General features: G+C 32.0%; 1 long non-coding RNA gene and 1 pseudogene across 1 annotated transcript; one reads left to right on the top strand and one right to left on the bottom strand.

Moving 5' to 3' along the window:
- Positions 1–849: 849 nt before the first annotated feature.
- On the bottom strand, positions 850–1,903 carry LOC111894624 (uncharacterized; annotated as a pseudogene).
- Positions 1,904–3,462: 1,559 nt separating this feature from the next.
- On the top strand, positions 3,463–4,833 carry LOC128127125 (uncharacterized). The gene is made up of 4 exons (XR_008225186.1): positions 3,463–3,623; positions 3,719–3,778; positions 3,958–4,256; positions 4,333–4,833. It is a non-coding gene; the product is annotated as an uncharacterized LOC128127125 (long non-coding RNA).
- The last annotated feature ends 880 nt before the right edge of the window (positions 4,834–5,713 follow it).

A 5,713-nucleotide genomic window follows, 5' to 3' on the forward strand; every position in this document is an offset into this window, starting at 1 on the left:
ATATACTTAGTTGATGTCTTGTGCGTATTCTTGTTGCTACTATTCTTGAGGTATAAAAAACACATCATACACTTAGTTTACAAGATTTTTGTTGATTTCGTTATCTTATACTTCTACCTGGGAGCCATAGCCCTCGTAACTCATAAGTGATTCCAAATTTAACCCTAATTACATATTTAAGAGAACTCATTCGCATCTACTTTTTTTCCCAATTTATCCAAATTTAACCCCAAATTAGCCATTTGAAACAGAGGATTCAGCATGTATAAGTTGGTTCATGGGAACTGTATCTTCTATTGATGTTGTTGACCCTTTTCACTAGCCTAATTCTCCATTGTGAGTTCTACAGGTAACACAATAAAGATAACTAAAATGATTTAACTAGGTCTAACTGGAAATGATTTAATTAGGTCTAACTGTGAAACACAATAAAGATAACTAAAATGATTTAATTAGGTCTAACTGGAAATTAAATTGTATGTTTATTATGATCTTGGAATTATTTTAAATTTATATCTAATTAATGTTGATGACTTTTTAACTTTGTATCATGCAAAAAATTCTTTCTTTGGGATATGTGTTGAATCAGGTTGGATAGCTTGTTGTAGAGACACGTGTAAGGAACAAAAGGGAATAACAACATGGCAACCTAGGTGATATCCCCACTAACTTTGTCCCACCACTAACAAAATAATAAAAGACCAAACTAGACTCCATATTACGTGATCCATTTACTGACCAATATGCCCTTCTACCTGCCCCCTGTTCACTCATCACCAAACAATACCCATGTTAACCTCAAAATAACAAACCACCCACAACATTACAAAATGACCAAAATACCCTCCCACCTATAATATAATCAAGTAAACAGCCTCCAATGCTTGGATGCGTATTTCAGTATCGGTTGCAGGTTCCCTCTCAATTGAAAGTGCACTTCCTAATTCAAGTGGCATCTTTGAAGTATCTTGTTCATTATACACCTGATATAAAAAATAAGTAAATATAATTAAATCACAAAAATGAGAAACATTCTTATGAATTCTTTAAAAAGAAAATAAAAATGAAAATATAGACCTTGTTTCCAGCAACTGGTAGAAGTAAAGCTGGCCAAAGAAACTCTGATATCAGAAGCAAATTTTGTATTTGATTGTCAGCTTCAAAACAGCAGGTCTGAATAGTGCCTGATACCTATGAAGGGTAAGATGTGAAATATACTCAATCTTCAAGGGGTAAAACTGGTTATTAATATTCTTTAAGGGTTTTAGTACAGTTTTGAAGTTTGAACTTACCCCTTTCTTTCTCAATATGCTTGTGGAATCAAATTGTCTGATAATTTTTTTCAACAACCCACGTTTGGAGTCTAAAAGAAGTGATCTTCCTTCTTTGTTTTTTGAAATGTTTACTAGTATTGATCCAACATGTCCAAATGGATCATCTGCTTAAATTCAATAAAAAGAAGTAAAATTATAAAATCAGTATGAGAATTTAGATATAATCACATGTGTAATTTCTAAAATGATTGGACCTTTTTTCTCATTGGATGATGTACAAAATGATCTCACAAGTTTCATGACATACAACCCCTGCACCTTATCATCTCCCAACTACACACATGATCCACATAAACTACTAATAAAATCATTCATCTATAAAAAGCAATCAATAAACTAAACAAATTAAAGAAACGTGAAGCAATGATTCAACACCAGAATCAAGCTATGTAAGATTAACAAGAAGCGTGACTAGTAATCCAGTGATATCACAACCTTGTTTGTATAGAATATCCATGGTTACTTTAATTATACCAATTTCAATCATCTTTGATGCCAAATCAGAATTTTGGGAGAGATTTACGAATCACGAGAGCTTGTGTTGCTGCTTCAGAGACCTCTTGAAACATGATTATTGAAGTTAAGCCATGGTATGAAGAATGAAAGTGACAAGATGACAAACATTCATTTTACTATTGTTCTACATCATCTTCCTTCTGTTCTAGCTTTTACAACTCCAATCCCAAACAGGTAATAAGTTTTTTTTTTACTATTGTTGATAATATGAAGAGTGTGTAAGAAAATTAGGGCCGTTACAAGAAATACCAACAAACATTCATTGATTAGTTTTGTTAATTGTTATAGCATTCTACCTTTTTTTTTATTCCCATTACTGTAAGGGTAAAATGGTATTCAGTCTACAAAAGGAATCTCAGTTTATGTATTCAACAGTTTATCCATATAGATGTTGTTATCCATTAGGCCATTTTAACAATACAGTTGTTGATTCAACATTACTGGGAAGGAAAATTTGGAGAAGGCAGATCTTGAAGTGGCTTTGAAGGGTCTATAAGACAGGCTTATGACCAAGAATGTGGTATGCTGAAAAATTTTCATTCTCAATATAAAGTTTCTTGGATAAAGTATGAAGTAGTTAGTTAGAAATGACAAATGTACCCTTTTGGAATAGGATGAAGAGATTGTTGAGAAACTTTGCGAGTCTGTAGCGGTAAGCCTGGTGGGCAAAAAACTTGTTTCTTTTACTAGGGTATCATTAATAGTTCAGGCGAGTCAACTCTGTTTTTTTTTTGTCATTTTATAATTACTTGATTTGTAAAATATGAGTAATATTGAGTGTAGTGCAGGGTGCAGGGCGCAATGTGAAAATTGAAATTGACCTTTCTTTTGAAAAATTTAATGATTATATTAATTATTTATGAAATTCAAAAAGAAAAAAGTCAAAAAAAGGATCCAAGTTGCTGACTTTGTTGTTTTGTGTAGGCTCAATTTGGTGTTAATGCTATGATTGATGATTGGGAAGAGAATTTTGTGCTAACAGGACCAAAGATGATGAATTGGTGCTTTTCATCTTGGAGATTGTTTGTGGAAGGAAACAAATAATGTAAGTTCCATAATTCCAGTAAGTAATAAATTTAAAAAAAAAAAGAATATTCATGTTTGATTATTAGGTTGTGATTACACTTCTTGATGTCTACACTAAAGGCTTGTACAAAACCTTGAGAAAGCTCAAGAGGAGCTCTATGGTTGCTGTAAAAAGACTGTTGGACAAAAACCTAAGCAACATGTTAAAGTGCTGATGCCTGAAGAATATTCATGTTTTATTAATATTTCTTGCATTTAGCTCATTCTTTTATACCTTTCCCTCTTGAAGTTTTTTCGGTTTTTGTTCTTATATAACTCTTGGTGTACTTACTATTTTCAAATGGTAGTTATAAGTCATTAACTATATTATATCATTACCCATTCATCCCCTTTACTATTTTCAAATGGTAGTTATAGGACATTAACTATAATAATAAACTTCTCACACCCAAATTATAATAATAATAATAATAATAATAATAATAATAATAATAATAATAATAATAATAATAATTGTTATTATTATTATTATTATACAGTCAACAATTACTATTTTCTTAAGCATGTTTTTATTTTCTAGATGGAGCTCATGAGATACAAAGTTACTGCCTTGGCCATACAGAGTGAGTGAGTTACTGGAAATGCCATAGTTGACTGCTCAATAGCAGATTTGTCTCCTGCCTAGCCTTTGTTTACAATCAGGAATTTCCACATGGGTACTTAGTCTCTGGAAGTGGCGATTCAATAGTGAGAAACATTACAACCTTAACTTTTTTACAAAATTTGTCATTATGAGTTTTTTTATCACTCTAATAAATCGGACATTCTTTCTTGTGGTGTAGGTTCGCTTATGGGATTTTACATCTGGATTGCTTCTTCATACATGTGAAGTTGGATCAGAGGTATCTTATTCTACTTCTACAAATGATTTATTAAATTACAAATGATATTTTAAACGTATAGTTTTAAATTATACTGACTGCTTATAGGTGGGACATCAACAGACAAATGGAACAGAAAACAATCATTTTGTAGTTACAGATCTTAGTGTGACACCTGATGTTTTTATTCTAAAATACAGGTTGCCAGGAATATTGGTGTTGAGTTGCCAGGAAAACTCTCACATGGACATGGTTAGTTTCTGCAGCACATCAATTGGGTTGTGTAATTTTTGCAGAACTTGTTGATGCATGACTATGGACAATTGACACCAAATGTGGACTCTTTGCATCTCAAGTCAAATTCCATGTCCCATTGTTCTTGTGAGACCAATTAGCTACTGTGTTATCCTTTCTAACTGACTAAACAATCTATTTTCAAAGACTTCTTAAGAGATCAAGATCATCACAAAGTTAAAACGATGGTTTTGTTGTATTAAATGTTAGTTTTCACTCACTCTCTTGAAATCAAGCTCAATTGATATACCTTAAACCAAATCAAGTTTTATGTTGATCAGGAAACCATTGGGATTTGACTACTTATCTAAAACAATGTATCTTGAAGTTCGTATAGTTCGTCTGCAACAAACAGCCAGGACAGACATACGAATGAAAGTGGAAATCCCTCAAGATACAAAGCATGTGGAGCCGCTAGATGAAGCTTGTATATGGCGCCAAACAAGAGGCACCGCCACTAAAACTTTAGGAGCCGAGAACAAAGCTGAATCCACAGAGAAAGTTGAACTACAATTTACAAATCTGCCCTTCTGTTTTCTTGAATATTTTATTAATCCAATATTATCATATCTGTGAAACTTAACATCAGTTGGTCTTCCTCTTGGTGATCCATCAATGAAGTGGCCAACTTGCATCATGTAATAACATTTTAGGCGAAGATGTAGGTATATGTTTTTTTAATGAATAATGTAATCATATGTATGAATATGAAATAAAGTTTGTTATTTAGTATGTGATAATCATGTATAAGGAGAAAACAACTTCTATTGATTTGTTTTATCTTTCCATGGATTGATTATTTGTATGACATTAAATTTCATGCAATGGATTGTATTTTTTATATATGGTATTTTATTTTTTTGTTATGAGACATTAAATGCAAATTTAATTTGAAAATTAGTAAATCTATAAATAATATTTTTTTAAACATTTAAAATTACGATACGCAAAAATGTGTGTCATCTTCATTTATGACATGACCTTTCTTGACAGGGGCTTCCTTGATATGTATTGCGTGTCATAACTGCACATCGTAAATGCGTGTCATAAATGTGCGTCGTAAATAGATGACGCGCAAAAGCGTGTCGTCTCTCGTTATGAGAGGGCCTTTCTTGACACGCATTTGCGCGTCGTCTGAGCATTTTACGACACACATTGCACGTCGTAAAAGGATGTTTTTCTAGTAGTGTAAGCTCCTATTTGGAGATTCTTATTACATAATGTGACTGAGTCACATGGTGATGTTATAAGAATCAAAGAAAAGAGAGAAAACTTAAAGGAAGTATATGTTGCTTCTGATCGCGAAGATGGACTTCGATCGCATCAGAATTTTGAGGTTGATACTTAGGAGTTATGACACATTGCTTAGGAATATATAACAACAAGGTTTTCATATGGATTGTAAGGATAAGTTTTACCGTAAATTTTTTAAAATAAAAGGAAATTTTTGATTTTATTTATTTTAAGTATCCTTACAATGGCATTTGTGAAAAAAAAAATTGTTGTTTATATGATTACATTGCTAGTAATATAGGAAAATGTTTTTGATTCTTTCATTTGTGGTAGTGTCTAAATTTACCAAATAATGAAAGTTTCTCATCACCCAAGTTTCAATTGGACCGAAACTTGGAATCATGCAAGTTGTATAGTATGATGAATGAG

Source organism: Lactuca sativa, chromosome 7, assembly GCF_002870075.4.
Source record: "Lactuca sativa cultivar Salinas chromosome 7, Lsat_Salinas_v11, whole genome shotgun sequence".
NCBI lineage: Eukaryota > Viridiplantae > Streptophyta > Magnoliopsida > Asterales > Asteraceae > Lactuca > Lactuca sativa.